General features: G+C 40.4%; 1 protein-coding gene across 1 annotated transcript in view; it reads left to right on the top strand.

Annotated features, from left to right (window-relative positions):
- Positions 1-18,859, top strand: part of SPEN (spen family transcriptional repressor) — a 77,476-nt gene that overhangs the window by 665 nt on the left and 57,952 nt on the right. The gene's annotated exons all lie outside the window — the stretch shown is intronic.

Here is an 18,859-nt window from a genome sequence, read left to right as displayed (position 1 = left end):
CGAACCCCGCGCCGGGAAGGTGCCCTCGCACTGGCGAGGCGGCGTTGGGGCGGCGTCCTTGCGAGCCGCTGCCTGTGCTCCGAGCGGCCGGGCCGCGACCGGAGCCCTGCCCCGCCAGCCCGTCACGGCCAACTCCGGAGTTCCGCAGCAACTCCCGCTCCTCACCCTGCGGCCGCGCGGAAATGTCTGACCTGGAGAGGCTTTTGTGCGAAAGGACAGGTTATACAAAAATAAAAGTCGTGGTAGGTAGCGTCGGAACATCCCGAAACTGGGAAGACCCTTAGGATCGAAGGACCTCTCACGGAGGGTATATAACGCACAGTTTTTGTTTTGCGGGGTTGGGTAGAGGATGGTGAGTGAAAATTAGTTGGCGCGCCTGTTTCGGTTCTTTCGCTTCCCTTCCTTCAGCCCCTGGGGTCGCTGGATGCGGAGGCTGCTGGGGACTGACGCGTGCGGTGGCAGGGCAGTCCGCCTCCCGTGGCCAGGTCCCCGCCTCGCAGCGCCCCCAGGCCCGGGCTCCTGGGTTCCGGGGCCGCGCTGGCGCTGCCACCGAAGAGCCGCTTTTGAAGGAACGGTGCTTCCCTCCCACCCGGAGTTCTCTAATCAATGGTTAGGGAAAATGCAAGCCTTTTAGAGTCAGCAGACGTGGTTTAAAAAAGAAATAACTTCCTAGGTCTATTTCTTTCCCTTTCTTCCTTTTCCTTTTTTGTCTAAGAAACGTTGGGATAGGTTCTTGTTCGGTAGTATTTTAGCGCTTGCTCTCTTTGTGAAATGCATGTGTACCATATGGTATGTGTACCATAACAGTCTTCTGTATAAAGTAATGAAAATGACGATTTACATACACCTGGTGCGAATTGAGGACTTTAGCATATCTGTGATTGTCCTCCAAAATTACTGGTTATTCCAACATTCAAGACCCTGCAAGGTTTTGAGTTTGTTTTACTCCTTATTTCTCTATCTTGTCAGGGAAGGAAATTATGAAGAGCCCTTATTAGTGAGTCACCATGGGAAAAATACATTGCGTCGCTTGCTGAGCAGCCTCCTGGAGGGAATGGAAGCAGCGGCAGCGGAGCTCCGCTTTCTTTTAGATGGAGGATCATTGATTCTGTTGGTGGTTGCTGTTACTGGGGTATTAAATCTTCTTCAGCTCTGGAGCGCGCGTCTGCGCGTGTCCGCGTGTGAAAAGGAGCCGGGAATAGTGAGGCCATTCATAACCTGCTGTCCTCGGCAGGACTGGGGGAGGCGCGCTTCCAGGGACTCTCCGGGTGTTTACTACGCTGTTCTGGGAAACCAGGCAAGGGGAAGGCCGCGAGCGAAAGCTCGCCTCTGTCCGGAGTGAGAAAGGGTAGACCTCCCGCTCAGTTGAGAGGCAGATGGGAACTTCACCTGGAGCTGCTGCTCCTCTCGCCGTCCCCTTCATTGTTTTGGCAGAAAAATAAGCTTAGATGTGGCTGCTTTAGCTCCTTGTAGACGTTGTCTCTGCCTGGGAAATTTGTATGCATCGACGTGCAAACACGTGCATTGCAGCCTTCCCTTTGCTCCTCAGTCTTCTGTGGCCAGACATGTCATTTCGCATTATGCAGATTCTATAGACAGTGCATGTCTATCGCGGGGAGTGTGACCCCTCTGCCATATGAGGTCTTAGGGAGAGGAAAGAGGAAGTCGTCCAAGGGGGTTTTGGAGGGTTGTTACTGGATGGTGCTGCGGCTTGTGTGAATGACTTTCTAAAATGGCGGCCAGGACCCACTTTATGTGGGAATCAGCAGAGCAGATCTCAGAATGCACAGAGGGAGGAGGGGGCAGGGGATGCGAGCTGCCTTGAAAAGCTGCGGTCTGGTGGAACGTTCCTGTGTTAAGGAGGGCTTAGCTGGCACAGTGCTCAGGACTGCATTTAAAGGAGTATTTTACCTTTTACAGAGCTATAGCAGATGCTACTTATAAAAGCAACTAATTTTAAAACTAAGACCTTGTGTCCCTGAAACTCCCTTATTTTGAAAGAGACTTGAAAAAAATCTTAGACGAATTTACTTAGATTTTTGAGTAGATAGGACATTCTTATGGGTTTAAAGAGTGTAACCCCAGACACCGGCATTTCCAGTTCCCAACCTCCCCTTCCCACCTCCACCCCCAACAGGTAATCTCTGTTTCTGGTTTCTTGTTTATCCTTAAACATATACAAGAGATGTTTTTGCTGATCCAGCTGTGGAGCTAAATGGACCTTGTTTGGAGGAATTCACAGGCTTTTTATCTCTGTTGTAGAAAATGTCTTGTAAAACGTGGAACGTTACCTGGAGGGAAACTAAATCTGAGTAATTTAAATGAAAGGGATAAAAAATGTAGTTGTACCCGAATTGTAGCTCTGCAAGAAAATTTAAGGATATTCATTTCTGGTGTGTTCTAGAAATTCGAGTGATAAATACAAACATGCAATATGTAAATTAAAGCTGAGGTTGAATTGCCTCCTTTTATCCTTTTCCCTAGTTGATTACAGCATTAACTAATAAGTGTTTTACAGGTTTAAGAGGTGTACAATGGGAATACATTATTTAAAAGACATTTCAAAATGAATATTCTCATAATAATGATTAGACTTTTGTGTTGTGTTTGGGTTAAGACAAAAAAAAAGGTTAAACCGGACAGCTTTGGGAGCAGGGGCAACATTTTGGGGTTGGGGGTTGGGGGGGGGGCGGGTCAGAACCATTTTTAAAATTATTTATGTCCTGATCTTTGTTTTTGGTAGAAAATATGAAGGAAATGATGCTGATTTGGCTTTTTCCCTGTGTGCCAGAGCAAGACCAAACCTTTAAAATACAATCAGAGCATTTTCAAAATTTGCCTTTACCTTTTTAAAATAAGAATATATCTCACTGTGTTTATTTTCTTTACAGCTTTCATGTTTGGTGGTTGAAAAAAATAAAATGACTATTTCTGAATCAGATTTTAGTTAACAAAGATCCGTTTCAGGGACTGGATTTGCACAATAGAGAAAGTCCTTTCCTTTGTATGTTAGCTGGGTTGAAGGGGGGAAGGGAGGAGTTATACAACAATTGCTTGCTGTCTTGTAGTTGTAAGAGGGAGAGGTGTGTGCAGAGGCGACTCCCTGAATTAGACTGAACAAATGAATAGAAAACCCTTTAAAGAATATAAAATTGTCTATATCTTATTTTTAGATTTTAAGTTTATCACATATTTACGTTTTTCCCATCCATTTCCCAGTTTAGAGAATAGGTTAAAGATTGTGTAGAGGTTGAGCAGGGTAGCAAGCAGCCTGTGTAAAAATTTTGTTAATGAATGAGATCCATTTAAAAAATGTTTTTTTTTATTTTCAATATCTTATCACGGTGGTTTTCCCGAGTTGAAATAACTGGAATATATGTTAGGTGTTACTTGTATTTGGATATCTTTACTTCTGGGGCACAATATAAAATACTATGGAAGAGTCTTCTTGTCCTTATATACTTATAACCAGAAATATTTTTAGACTTAAACAAAATTGACTCACAGTAGCCTATATCATTGCTATATTGCTTCTTTTGACCCCAGCCAGTTTCTGTGCTTTGAAACCTCTGGTTTTCAATGTTACAATTTTCAAAGTTTTTATGGCAGGCTTTTTGTACATTTTAAATAAAGTAAGAATATCAGAGTTATCTTGAAAAATAGTTTTAAAAATTAATACAGAATGCTTGAAATGTTACTTTATTTCCTGAGTAGAATGCCTCCAGCAGGTAGATTGGAGGAAAACCTAGGGCACAGTGCCAGGAAGGACAGTGGTGTTTGGTTCGTGTAGAGGCCGCCTTTTCCCAGCTACCTACTTTTAGTGAAGATCTTGGTTGTTTAAGCACTGTGGTGTTGGTATGCGTATGAAACGAGTTCAGGCTTGATTATGAGACATTTTTAACCTTGTGAGCATTAGTACTTAGAGAATATTTATTTAGAAATTGTAAAGATAGTGGTAATGTGAAAGTTCTTCCAAGTATTCCAAGTTTCACTTTCCCCATAGTTTGAAATTTTTCCTAAATTAAAAAAAATTGGCCCTGACTGGTGTAGCTCAGTGGATTGAGCGCGGGCCTGCGAACCACACGATCGCGGTTCGATTCCCAGTCAGGGCACATGCATGGGTTGCAGGCCAGTTCCCATCAGGGGACTCACAAGAAGCAACCATACGTTGCTATTTCTCTCCCTCTCTCCTTCCCTTCCCCTCTAAAGAGAAATAAATAAAAGAAATTGGAATAGAAAAAAGATTTTATTTTCTTTTTAGAGAAAGGGAGGGAGAAAGATTGGGAAACATCAATGTGTGGCTGCTTCTCATGCGCCCCCAACTGGGGACCTGGCAGACAACCCAGGCATAGGCCCTGACTGGGAATTGAACTGGCAACCCTTTGGTTCTCAGGTTAGTGCTTAATCCACCGAGGCACACTAGCCAGAGCAAAAAAAAAAAAAAAAATTGAAATGTTTTATGAAAACTCGCATATTTAATTGGAGACTATATTTCTCTTCTTTTACCTTTTTAAAAATTTGTTTGTTTGTTTATTTTTCAGGGAGAAGGACAGGGAGAGAAACATTGGTTGGTTGCCTCTCATAGGTGCCCCTACTGGGTATTGAATTCCCAACCTCGGTGTGTGCCCTGGCTGTGAATCAAACCTGCAGCCTTTTGGTGTAAGGGATGATGCCCCAATCAACTGAGTGATACCAGCCAGGGTTGTTTCTTTGATTCTTAAAATTGACTCTTATTTTTAAAAAGCCTTCACCCCATCATTTTATTCCTTTGCTTTAAAAACTAGGACATTTATATTATTCTTAAAAATATTTTGGGCCCTGGATCGTGTGGCTCAGTGGATTGAGTGCCGGCCTACAAAACAGAGGGTTGCTGGTTCTATTCCCAGTCAGGGCACATGCCTGGGTTGTGGGCCAGGTCCTCCTTCGGGGGCATGCAAGAGGCAACAAGACATTGATGTTTCTCTCCCTCTGTTTTTCCCTCCTTTTCTCTAAAAATAAATATACAAAATAAAAAATATATTTTATAAAACTACATTTGGCTTACAGTGACTTGTGTCTTTTATGAATCAATAAATTGGTAGGTGGTAGATTTTTTTTTGTTTCAACCATCTATTTTTAAAAGTTATGCTATCTTCAGTAAAGGCTCTTTAACATTCAGGATTATTTGAAATCTCCTTGGATTAGCCCTGGCTGGTGTAGCTCAGTGGATTGAGCGCAGGCCTGTGAACCAAAAGATTGCAGTTTGATTCCCAGTCAGGACACATGCCTGGGTTGCAGGCCAGTTCCCTGCAGGGGACGCACGAGAAGCAACCATACATTGATATTTCTCTCCTTCCCTTCCCTTCTAAAGATAAATAAATTAAATTAAAAAAATAAAAAGGATTTAAAAATAAAAGAAATCTTTTAAAAAAGTCTCCTTGGATTAAAATAAAGATAAAAAGTTTATTACTTTATGACATCAAAAGATGTTAGAATCTGCAATGAAAACTATTACCATTTAGACCAGAATTTAGGAAGAGGTACTTAAACTTGGATAGGAAAGTATTATATCATTATTTTCACTGACATGTTATCAGAATTTAGTATTTCCTTTAATTATAAGTAGTACGCCCCTGTCTGCAGGTGTGGCTCATTTGGTTGAGCTTCATCCCTCAAACCAAAGGTCGCCAGTTCAATTCCTGGTCATGACACATGCTTGGGTTGCAGGTTTGGTCCCAGGTCCGGAAAACAGCCAATCAATGTTGCTCATTGATATTTCCCTTGATATCTCTCTCTCCAAAAAGGCAGTATCATGTACCTGTGATTTCTCTATCAACACTGATCCAGTTGTATTTTCATATTTCACATTGCAGTTGTAGATCTTGTTTGTGCTCATCACAACTTGGAAGTTACAGTAACTATTAGACCTGCTGCTAGATACTTTTGTTTATTGCATTAATGAAGATGTACATGTATATATATACTACTGTATGACTGATATGTGTTATAGATATATTTTTAAAAGTTATGCTTTGGAGAGTTCACAGATGTAGAAAAATGATTAATGAATCTCACACAGCATCAACCCCATCAACCATTAGCCATGGCTGATCCTGCATTGTGAGAAAAAAAATAATACAGGAGGGGATAGAGAGCAATGGGAGTAGGGGTGATGAGGAAGGCCTCCTTGAAAAGATGGCATTTGCTACACCAGAAAGATGACCTCATCACACCTAGATTCACTTCTCTCCTTCCTGCGCTTTTTTCCCATTTAATATTAACTTTCAAATAGTTCAGAAACAGTACAGAGAATCCCCACATCCCCTTCACCCAAATCCCCCATTGTTAACATTCTGTCACATTTGCTCCATTACTATCTTACCTTTTTCCTTGAAATTTCTAGCGTATACCTCCCCCAAACAAGGGCCATTTCCTGCATTGCATGACACAGTCTTCCCAGGCAGAGAATCAGCGTTGGCATAAGACTACTACCCGATCCATAGGCCCCATTCAGATGATGCCAGCCATTCCAACAATCTCCTTTTTCCTTTTTGGTCTAGGATCCCAGCCAGTACCATGTGTTGCCTTTGGTTGTCTTTTTTCATCAGTCTGGAACAATTTGTTATTCTTACCCTAATTTTCATGTATGTGCCTGATAGAGTCTCTTTTTTATTATTTTTATTTTTTTATTTAACTCTTGTTCAAGTACAGTTTTCTTGTATTCCCAGCCCTGCCCCCCCCCAGTGCTCCCCACCTCCCTCCCATCTCTGCCGATAGAGTCTCTTTTTTTTAAAGGTATTATTTATTTATTTTTCGAGAGAAGGGAAGGGAGAAAGGGAGAGAAACATCCATGTGTGAGAGAAACGTTGGGCGGCTGCCTCTCGCACACCCCAGCCAGGGAGCAGGCCAGTAGCTCCGGCATGTTCCCTGACTGGGGATGCAGCCGGCAGGTCCTTGCTCAGCTGAGGCACACTGGCCAGGGCTGTACCTGACAGTCTTAGAGAGAGTAGGTTTTTTTTTTTAGTTTTTATCTTTTATATTTTAAGAAAGATTTTATTTACTTATCTGGGAAGGGAGGGAGAAAGAGAGAGAAACATCAATGTGTACGAGAGAGATCAGTTGGCTGCCTCTTGACATCCCAACTGTGAACCTGGGATGCAACCCAGGCATGTGCCTTGACTGGGAATTGAACCAGTGACCTTGCGTTTCACAGGCCAACACTCAATCCTGTTTCATTCTGCAGGATGACTCTCCACCTGTGTCTGACTAGCATTACCTCATGACCAGATCAGGTCATGCATTCTTGGAAGGAATACCACAGAAGTGACTCTGCCCATCTCAGAGGATTATATAAGGATGTAAACAGTATATATACATCAGGTGGTACATACATCACCTGATATATATAATACTCATATATACTGCTACAGGTGATGTTAACTTTGATTACTTAGTCAAGTTAGCGTATTTACCATTTTCCCCTTTGATTTTATTAGCATTTTATGGGAAGACATTTTAATATTATGCTGGTAGTCTCTTCTAACATCAAGCCTATACCCACCAGCTTTAGTATCCATTGATAGCTCTTGTCTGATTTATCTATTACTGACAAATGATTGTCTTTTTTTTGTACCAAAGAATTTTTTAAAAGATTTTATTTATTTATCTTTAGAGGGGAAGGGAAGGAGAGAGGGAGAGAAACATCAATGTATGGTTGTCTCTCATGCGTCCCACACTGGGAACTGGTCTGCAACCCAGGCATGTGCCCTGACTGGGAATCGAACCTCGATCCTTTGGTTCACAGGCCTGCGCTCAATCCACTGAGCCACACCAGCCAGGGCCCAATGATTGTCTTTTATTGTGATTCCTTCTACATTTATTCTACTGTAGGTAAGAAATCTCATGATTTCTGTTTTTTTCAGTGGGCTTTAGTCCAACCCTTATTTATTTTGACATGTAAATCATCCTGGATTTAATCAGTGGGAGGGAACTTCAAACTGGCTACTGTGCCCTTTTGAGGTGTCATCATTCTTCAAGCATTTCTTTATATTTATGGCACAACAAAGGCTCATTTTGTGCTTTCCTCTCCCCAGTCCTGGAGTGAGCAGTTTCTCTAAGAGGTCCTGGCTACTTTTAGTGTAGGGTGGTCGTCACAAATCAAAATCTGGGTGCTCAGTTTTACACATTGCTACAGAGCTAAGATGATGTATGTGTGCACATGTGTAAACATATATACACGATAGGTATACTTCTATATCACGTTACAAAACTCTGGGTTTACATGTTTCAATACACTGAAGACTATAACTTTCCCATTTCTATGTTCGTAAATCCCCTCAGATTTAGAATCCTGACTCCCATTATGCTCAGTGTATTTATGCATTTGCCCTATCAGTTATGTTCTCAATGTGACTAAAATCCCAGCTACTTCACCTCCTCCACCTCTGCTGCCTCTGAACACATTGCTCTTGCTGCTTCTGTATTTAATCCTCTTCCTGGTGACTACTCTTATTTGGAAACCAACATTTGGGGGGAGGAGCAGGCAAGGAAAGAAAAGGTGGGACTAGAAGTGATTTGCTTTAATTTTTTCTTTCATAGGAGATGGCTTTTGGATGAATGATCACCTGCCTCTGGTACCATTTTTAAGCAAATTAGAGCTACCTCCCTCTTAAAATTTGAATTTTGGTTGTACTTCTACCACTGCTTCTTGTGATGTGAGCTTAATTACTGGGTTATTGTGAGCTTTATTATATGCTGAGTCACATAGAAGAGGGGTAGTGAGAAGGGAGTTTGTTTCTTAGGAATAATATTAGGAATCAAGCCCTGGCTGGTGTAGCTCAGTGGATTGAGCGCAGGCCTGTGAACCAAATGATCGCGGTTTGATTCCCAGTCAGGGCACATGCCTGGGTTGCAGGCCAGTTCCCGGCAGGGGACACACCAGACGCAACCATACATTGATATTTCTCTCCCTCTCTCATTCCCTTCCCCTGTAAAGATAAATAAATAAAATCTTTTAAAAATATTAGGAATCATTATTGCTCCATTTATTTGGATTTCAGTCACTTTGTGTGGTATTTCAGCAAAATTTTGCCCTGGCTCTACCTTCTTCAAAACCTTATTGAGCTCAAACTTACTTCTTTTCTTTTTAAAAATTTATCTTTTATGTTGAGTTATAATTCACATGTAACAGTATATTAGCTTCAGTTGTAATGACTTGGTATTTATATACATTGCAGAGTGATTGCCACAAAAAGTCTAGTTAAACATCCATCATCGTAGATAGTTACAAAAAATTTTTTCTTTTTTTAAAATATATTTTATTGATTATACCATTACAGTTGTTCTATTCCCCCCTTCATTCCCTTCCCCCCCCACGCACACTCCCTCCCCCACCATTCTCCCCCCCTTAGTTTATAATCACGTGTCTCAAGTTCTTTAGATTCTATATTTCCCCCACTATTCTTGCCCTCCCCCCTGTCTATTTTCTACCTACTCTCTATGCTATTTTCTGTACCTTCTCCCCCCTTCTCCTCCTCCCACTCCCCTGTTGCTAACCCTCTATGTGTTCTTCATTTCTTTGGTTCCACTCCTGATCTAGCTGTCCTCTTGGTTTGCTTTTGTTTTAGGTGTGGTTAATAAGTGTGAGTTTGCTGTTCTTTCACTGTTCATATTTTTATCTTCTTTTTCTTAGATAAGTCCCTTTAGCATTTCATATAATAAGGGTGATGGTGATGATGAACTCCTTGAACTTGACCTTATCTGAGAAGCACTTTATCTGTCCTTCCATTCTAAATGAAAGTTTTGCTGGATAAAGCAATCTTGGCTGTAGGTCTTTGGATTTCATGACTTGGAATACTTCTTTCCAGCCCCTTCTTGCCTGTAAGGTCTCTTTTGAGAAATCCGCTGACAGTCTGATGGGTACTCCTTTGTAGGTGACTGTCCCCTTATCTCTTGCTGCTTCTAGGATTCTCTCCTTCATTTTAGTCTTGGCTAATGTAATTATGATGTGCCTTGGTGTGTTCCTTCTTGGGTCCAACTTCTTTGGCACTCTCTGAGCTTCCTGGATTTCCTGGAAGTCTATTTCCTTTGCCAGACTGGGGAAGTTCTCCTTTATTATTTGTTCAAATAAGTTTTCCACTGGTGGCTGTTTCTTTACCCCTTCTGGTACCCCTATAATCCGGATGTTGGAACGTTTAAAGATGTCTTGGAGGTTCCTAAGCCTCTCTTCATTTGTTTGAATTTTGACTTCTTCATTCCTTTCTGGTTGGATGTTTTGTTCTTCCTTCTGGTCCATTCCATTGATTTGAGTCCCAGTTCCCTTTCCATCGCTATTGGTTTCCTGGACATCTCCCTTCATTTCAATTAGTTTAGCCTTCATATGTTCCTCTAATTTGTGACTATGTTCCTCTAATTTGTGACTATAATCTACCAGTTCTGTGAGCATCCTGATAAATAGTGTCTTGAATTGTGCTTCTGAGAGGCTGGCAATTTCTCGGCCGCTTAGAGTTATTGGCTCTAGGACTTTGAGTTCTTGCACCATCTTTTGGGCTGTTCGTGCCTGTTACGTAGCAGGATCGGAGCCCTAAGGTGTTCACTAGCGCAGGGCAACTAGGTCGCTGGGTTGTGACGCTGTATATGGGGGCGGGGTCAGAGAGGGACTATGGCGTCCTGTCTGCTGCCTACCACCTCGGCCCTCACCGGTGCCGCAGCTGCTGCCGTCACCGGGCCCACGAGTTTCGTCCCACTGCACTCGAGTGTGCCTCCGCCGTCAGCCCTCGCTCCCTGGGGCCTGTGTGGTCCGTCTCACTGTGTGCGAATGTGCGACCGTGGTCAGTCTGCCCTGTACCCCAACTGGTTCCAGCTGCCTGCGCGCCTGGGTCGGGGGACCTGTCCTGCCCGACCCAGCTCGCTGCTGGCTCCGCCCCTCTTACCGTCCCCGTTGAACTGTTAGATGTAGTCGGACTTCCGTATAATTCAATTTTCTGTCCTTTGGTTGTGTCTTTGTTTCTCCAAACCTTTGTTGTATTCAAACTTGGTTGTGGGAGAAGGCACAGTGTTTCCACCTATGAAGTACCCCCCAATTTTTTTCTTGTTAAGGATACTTTTTAAGATTTACTTTCAGCAACTTTCAGATATACAATACAGTATTTTTTTAAAGATTTTATTTACTGACTTTTAGAGAGTGGGGGAAAAGGAGAAAGAGAGGGAGAGAAACATTGTGTGGTTGCCTCTTGTACACCCCATACTGGGGGCCTGGCCCGCAACTCAGGCATGTGCTCTGACTGGGAATCGTAGTGGCGACCCTTTGGTTTGAAGGCCAGTGCTCAATCCACTGAGCTACACCATCCAGGGCACAATACAGTATTATTAACTATAGTCATCATGCTGTACATTACAGCCCCATGACTTGTTTATTGTGTAAATGGAAGTTTGTATCTTTTAACCCCCTTTCTCCCACTCTTGTCTCCGATCTTGTTTTTTTTTTTTTTAGATTTCACATATAAGTGAGATCATATATTTGTTTTTCTCTGTCTGACTTATTTCAGTTAGCGTATTTTACTTAGTGAACACATAAATGCCCTCAAGGTCCATTCATGTGTTGACAAATGGCAAGATTTCCTTCTTTTTATGGCTGATAGTATTCCACTATATATCACATCTTTATCCATTCCTCAGTAGTAGAGAAACACTTAGGTTGTTTTCATGTCTTAGCTATTGTAAATAATGCTGCAATGAGGGAACATGGAATGCATGTATTTTTTTGAAGTAGTATTTTTGTTTTGTTTGGATACTCAGAAGTGGCATTGTTAAATCATATATTAGTTCAATTTCTAACTTTTTGAGAAGCTTCCATACTGTTTTCCATAGTAACTATACTCAACTTTTGTTTTTCTCCTCCTTCTACATTACTCTTGGCCCCCACCCAAGGGGTTCCTTGATGAATTAAGACCCTTATCCCTTGACACAGCCCCCAGAATGTTGGAGTTTTATATAGTTTGTGTATTATTTTGAAGTAGAGCCCAGACATCTTATTTCATTCATAAATTAGATGAGAAGCACTGTTTACAGATGTATAATACTGTGGTGTATCCCTACTTCAAATACCCAGTCATTATTCAAGTTTGTAATTGTTGTAAGAATCTTTTCTTTTAAAACTCACGCTCTAAATAAGATACACAGATATTAATTGCGATATATTTTAAATTTCTTTATTGAGGTATAATTTGCATTCAGTGAAATGTACCTATTTTAAGATAGAATTTGTTAAATTGTAGGAAATGTAGGCAGGTCCTGGCTGGTGTGGCTCATTTGGAGCATCGCCCAATAATTCAAAGAAATGTTGTGGGTTTGACTCCCAGTCAGGGCACATACTTGGGTTGTGGGTTTGGTCCCCAGGCAGGGGGGTATATGAGAGTGAACTGATCCATGTTTTTCTCTCACATCTATGTTTCTCTCCCTCTAAAAAAATTAAGAAAAAAGAGAGAAGGAAGTGCAGGCAGGTATCCTTGTAAGCAGCAGCAGTAAGGATGCCACAATGTGTTTTCTTATTTATTGAAGGACATTGGGACTTAAAAAATATTTTATTTATTTACTTTTAGAGAGTGGGGAAAGGAGAGAAAGAGAGAGAAAGAAACATCAGTGTGTGGTTGCCTCTTGCACACCCCATACTGGGGACCTGGCCCACAACCCAGGCATGTGCCCTAACGAGACCCTTTGGTTCCCAGGCCTGCGCTCAACCCACTGAGGTGCACCAGCTTGGGTCTAGACGTTTTTAATGTATAGGCTTTAATCTCTCTCCTTACAACTTAATTTTTTGGAAACCAGTTTGTTCTATGGAGTTTCTTGTAGTATGTGTTTTGCTGATGATACTCTTGTCCTGTGGTATGTATCAACATTGCCTTTTGCATTCAGTGTTTCTTGTAAGCTAATAAGTGGACCTATTTTTAAGTATTTTGATAATTGTCAATATTGTCAATTGGTTTTCTTTGTAATTCCATGCATTTTATTTTATTCCGACAAGGAATAAAAATGCATTTTATTTTATTCCGACAAGGGGTTTGTAGGGTTCACCGGACTGTCGTAGTAGTCTGTGGCATAAAAATGTTAAGCACCAGTGGCTTAGACAAATTCTTAGGTTAAGAATAGAATGCTAACAGCATATTTAAGTACTAATTTTAGCTTTGACATACAAAGGTTGAGGTGAAAAAGTTAAAATTACTAAAAACTTGAAGACTAGAAAATGCAAAAGAGGCTGTGTCCTGTGACACCCTCCCCCTTTTCCTTATTGTACATTTACATGGCTAGGACTACTGCTTTTATCATGGGTAGTTTTTTCTGTTTTTACATTCTTTCTCTTTCCCCTGTTTCATCCTAGAAATCATGGAATCTTTAGATTTAAGGTTGTTCCTTTTAGTCGACTTGAATTCTTTCAATGAAATGAATTTCAAGCATATCCATAGTTAGAATTAAATGTCATAACGCATATTAACTTCAGTTATATTGGTGGGCCCAACTTTTAAAAAAGATTTTATTTATTTATTTTTAGAGAGAGGAGAAGGGAGGAAGGAAGAGAGGGAGAGAAATATCAATGTGTGGTTGCCTCTCGCATGCCACCTACTGGGCACCTGGCCTGTAACCCAGGCATATGCCCTGACTGGGAATTGAACTGGTGACCCTTTGGTTCGTAGGCTGGCACTCAGGCCACTGAACCACACCAGCCAGGGCAAGACTTTAAATTCTGTTAAAGTTAAAACCCATTTTAAAGGTCAGCTGATGGTTCAAAGGAAATAGCTACATGGAGTCTGATAGAGACATATATGAAGTTGAGTCTCATTACTTAGCCTTAATAATGCAGGATAACAGTTCTCAATACAATTAGAGTCCACCTTTATTAGGTTATTTTCTGTCGGGCATGGATAGTTAGAAGTCTAAAGAAATGAGTTCTCTCTGTTGTCTCGTGATAGAGAAAGACAGTTCCTGGTTTGATGGGAAAAGCAGTTCCTGTTCTCAGGTTGTGTCTTCAGCTAAGTAGCTTTTTTACCATAAAAAAATCAGTTATGTTCCGTAGCAGCATTATTCACAATAGCCAAAAGATGGAAGCAACCCTACTGTCCGTGACCCATAAATGGATGCACAGAATGTCCTTATTAGGTGTATGATAAATAGAGTACACACAATGGAGTATTATTCAGCCGTAGAAAGGAAATTCTGACATATGGTACAACATGGATGAATCTTGAAGACATTATGCTAAATGAAATAAGGCAGTCCCAGAAGGACAAATTGTGTATGATTCTACTTATACTAGGTACTTAGAGCAGTCAAAAGTGGAATGGCACTTGCTTTGTTGTTTTACTGTTATAAGCAGTGCTGTAGTAAGCATTCGTGTACACTGTTCACAGATATGTGTAATTATACACACATGATAAATTCCTATAACTGAAATTTCTAAGGATGTGTTCTCAGTTCTTACTAGTGACAGTTAACATTGTCTTTCTAAGAGATGTCTCTAATTTATATTACTCCTGCATACTGTATTGTGAAAGTGCCTGTTTTCTTATACTCTGGCTAATTATTATTAAATGGATATTATTAAAGTTTAGGTTTTGTGTTATGTGGTACCTTTTTTTAAAATTTAGGTTTTCAACAGTTTAACTGTAATTGAGCAGTTTTTTAGTGTTTACCATTTGCGAGTATGTCAGTATTTCTTAAGAATTCCTATTCAAAGCCCTGGCTGGTTTAGCTCAGTGGATTGAGCATGGGCCTGCGAACCAGAGGATCGCGGTTCAGTTCCCAGTCCGGGCACATGCCTGGGTTGCAGGCCAGTTCCCGGCAGGGGACACACGATACATTGTGTGTCCTCAGCAGAGGCAACCATACGTTGATATTTCTCTCCCTCTCTCCTTCCCTTCCCCTCTAAAGATAAATAAATAAAATATTTAAAAAAAAAGAATTCCTATTCAGTGATTTTGCTTGTTTTTTGTTTAGCCTCTGTCTCCTGTGTTTTGTGAGAACTGTTTGCATATTTTGGAAATCATTTAATTTTCCCCCATTTGTCCTTTGTGTTTTGCTATTTAGGAGCTCTAATTTTTATGTGGTCTTAGGGATTTTACCTCCTACTAGGAGTCTTTCTTAGACTCCTGAGTCTGCATTCACCTGATACACACATTGTAGGGGTCGGAGAAGTGGGCATAACCCTTTCCTGTAATGCCACCCCCCATCCCTTTCACAGAAAACACCTCAGGGTATTAGCTTTTTCTAAAATGAGACTAGGGCTCTGCAGTTGACTGCCTTTTGCTGGCTTTAGCTCTTTTTTGTCATCTTTAGGAATTATTTGTACTTAGTTAAAAGATAGAATGAAGAGGGGTGGTTTATAAATCCACTTTATACATAAATTTATTTCATGATAGATTTTTTGAAAAAATTCTGTATTACCATGAAATAAAGATGTAGATTTTGGCTGTCATGAGTGGCTTAGTCCCAGTCAGGCATGCTTGGAATAGAAAAATGTCTTCCAAATGTGCCCAGTTGCAGAAATGTGACATATGGTTGATTTATATTGAGATGCTGTAGATGCTTATGACTAAAGGAGATATAAAATCTTTTTAAAAAAAGATTTTATTTACTTATTTTTAGAGAAAGAGAGAGGAAGAGAAACATCAGTGTGTGGTTGCCTTCCACACTTCCTAACTGGGGGCCTGGTCCACAACCCAGGCATGTGCCCCGACTGGGAATTGAACCAGCAACCCATGTTCAATCCACTGAGCCACACCAGCCAGGATAGATATAAAATGTTTTGTACTAAAGGGCAGTGACATGCACTGTTTTTTCCTTTTCTTTTAATAACCCTTTTATTGAAATATAATTTACATGGCATAAAATTTGTCCTTTTAAAGTGTACAATTCAGGTGTTTTTAGTGTATTCACAGAGTTTTGCAACCATCACCACTAATTCTGGAACATTTTCAGTACTGCAGAATGACACTCCACACTCCTTAGCTCTCCTTTCTCCCTTTTCCCCAGCCTTTAGCAGCCAGTAATTTACTTCCTTTTCTGTGAATTTGCCTCTTTCAAACCTTAAATTCTTAGGGAATTATACAATATATGACTGACTGCTTTCACTTAGCATAATGTTTTCATCCATGTTCTATAGTATGTATTAGAACTTCATTTTTAAAAATTGCTGAACAATTCCACTATATGGACATACCATGTTTTAAAATTCATTAACCAGTTGTTGGATGTTTTGATTGTTTCCAGTTTTGGCTATTATGAATAATATATAGTGGAACATTTGGCTAGTATGAACATTTTGTTACCTGTTTTTATGTGGACATACATTTCTACTTCTCTTGGGTAATAATATATCCAGGAGTTGGAGTTGCTAGGTTATAAGGTAGTTCTAAGTTTAACATTTTGAGGAGCTGCTTAACTGTTTTCCAAAGTGACTACACCACTTTACAATCTCACCAGCAGTGTATGGGGTTTAGATTTTTCCTTATCCTCATCATCACTTACTGTCTTTTTTATTTTAGATATCCTAGTGGATGTAAAAGTGGAATCTCATTATGGTTTTGGTTTGTGTTTCCCTAAAGACAAGTTGTTGAGCAAATTTTCATAGGCTTATTAGCTGTTTGTATATCTTCTTTGGAGAAATAAGCTTTTGCATACTTCACTCATTTTAAAATCGCATTATGTCTTTTTCATTGCTGGGTTGTAAGAGTTCCTTATTATATAATTTGCAGATCCCTCCCCCCCCCCCGTTTTCTGTGGGTTTGTATCAATTTTTGGTATTTGTCTTTGGATAGAATTAAACCATTAACTTTAAATTTATCGTTTTCATGCTAACACTTTAAATTTTGTGTTTATCTTTGCCATTCTGGATCAGTGATTTTCAACCAGTTTCCTCAAGAATTTTTTAAAGCATGCAATATCTGACTTATTTAGTCAGGGGCATTGACCTCTTTCCCCTTAGGTTGTCAAATTAAAAAATGACAGCAGCTAACACAATAACCACCCAGTGTGAATGAATCAAAATTATACCTATTTTTTTGTCAGGTTGGCGAAAAATCTTTTTTAGTCTGCTGCAGAATTTTAGTAATTAGTTTGTGTGTGCTGTCAGGTGAAAAATGTTGAAACTGTTCTAGATAATTGTTAAAATTGAAGTTTTACATTTGTTTTTGACATTTTGACAGTTGTATTGAGGCATATGACTAATACAAATATCACCATCTTATTTGGTTATGTCCAAATTGTGGGGAGTTTAGCAATGTAAGTATTTGATTCCACCTTTTACCAAACATGAAGTGTTTCCAGTAACTGGCATAAAAAATAAAATTAAGGTTAATTTATACATTAGTAATTTCTTTTTTTTTAAAGATTTTATTTATTTATCATTAGAAAGGAAGGGAAGGAGAGAAGGAGAGAAACATCAATGTATGGTTGCCTCTCATGTGCCCCATACTCAGAACTGGCCTGCAACTCAGGCATGTGCCCTGAATGGGAATCGAACCACGCAACCCTTTGGTTCTCAGGCCCGCCGCGCTCAATCCACTGAGCTACGCCAGACAGGGCTGCTCTTCACTGTCTTTCTTTCTTTGTTTAAAAAAAAAAATCATTTAAATTCTCACTTGAGGATTGATACGTTCATTGATTTTCGAGAGTGGTGGAGAGATAGGGAGAAAGGTAGAGTGAAACATTGGTCAGTTTTCTCCCAGTTGCCTCTAGTGCACGCGGCTACTGGGGATCAACCTGCAACCTTTTGCTGTACAGGACGACACTCCAACCAACTGAGCAGCTCCTCTAGGGCTTCACTTTCTGTCTATCCATACTTATTGTACATTTGCTTTTTATTTATTTATTTTAAGATATTGTTTGTTTATTTTTAGAGAAGGGAAGGGAGGAAGAGAAACATCAGTGTGTGGTTGCCTCTCCTGTGCCCCATACCGGGGACCTGGCCAATAACCCAGGCATGTGCCCTGACTGGTAATCGAACCAGTGACTCTTTGGTTCTCAATCCGGTGCAATCATTTGCTTTTTAATAAGGAACGGCTTGGCTATGGTTAGAAATGTGGGAAATACACAAAGCCATTGGTAGTTTGATTAAATGGGTGGTTTTTGGAAAGTGGGTGTCTAGTTTAATTGCATGCCTCTTTTAAGAGGCTGTTTACAATCCTCTATCTCTGTCTGGAATAGTAGGACAATGTTGATATTTAGAAGAGGTAACTTCACCTGGAAATAGAGCAGTAATCATGAAAGACTCAGATGTGATCTTTTAAACTCTAGGAGTTAATGGGGCAAAGCAGGGACTAGCTGCAGAATTTGAATGTATTATCTCATCAGTGGAGTGGACCTATTATATTTCAGGAATGACTGGAAGATTCTTTACTAGAAGGGAATGTATGACAACTAAATGTGTGACTATTATTTGCTATTGCTTATTAGTAGGGTCAGTTGCAGAAGCTAGGATTAAAATTACCGAATTCTTACTTATAACCCAGCTAGTAATGGTTGAATGCCAGTGCCTTATGAAAAGAAAGGGTATTGAGAGAATTCATTGGGTTTTAGCATACTTAATGATCTTTAGCTTTATGTAATTAGCGTTGCTTTGGAAATTATGGAGTGATTTTCCTGGGTTGATGGAAACAGTGTAGAATAGGAGGAATTTTCTTTTTACCTATCAGGTGGCTCAGTTGGTTGGAGCATCACACACCAAGGTTGTGGGTTCAATCTCCAGTTGGGGCATGTACAGGAAGCAACCAATGAATGCATCAATAAGTGGAACAGTAACCCCCCACCTCCACCCTTCCTCTTTGTCTAAAAAAATTTGTTTTTAATTGTAAAAAGCCCTGGCTGATATGGCTTGTTAGATTGAGCACAG

This window comes from Sturnira hondurensis, unplaced genomic scaffold (assembly GCF_014824575.4).
Source record: "Sturnira hondurensis isolate 20B ecotype Veracruz unplaced genomic scaffold, ASM1482457v3 Scaffold0004257, whole genome shotgun sequence".
NCBI lineage: Eukaryota > Metazoa > Chordata > Mammalia > Chiroptera > Phyllostomidae > Sturnira > Sturnira hondurensis.
This window is presented reverse-complemented; position numbering and strand designations above follow the sequence as displayed.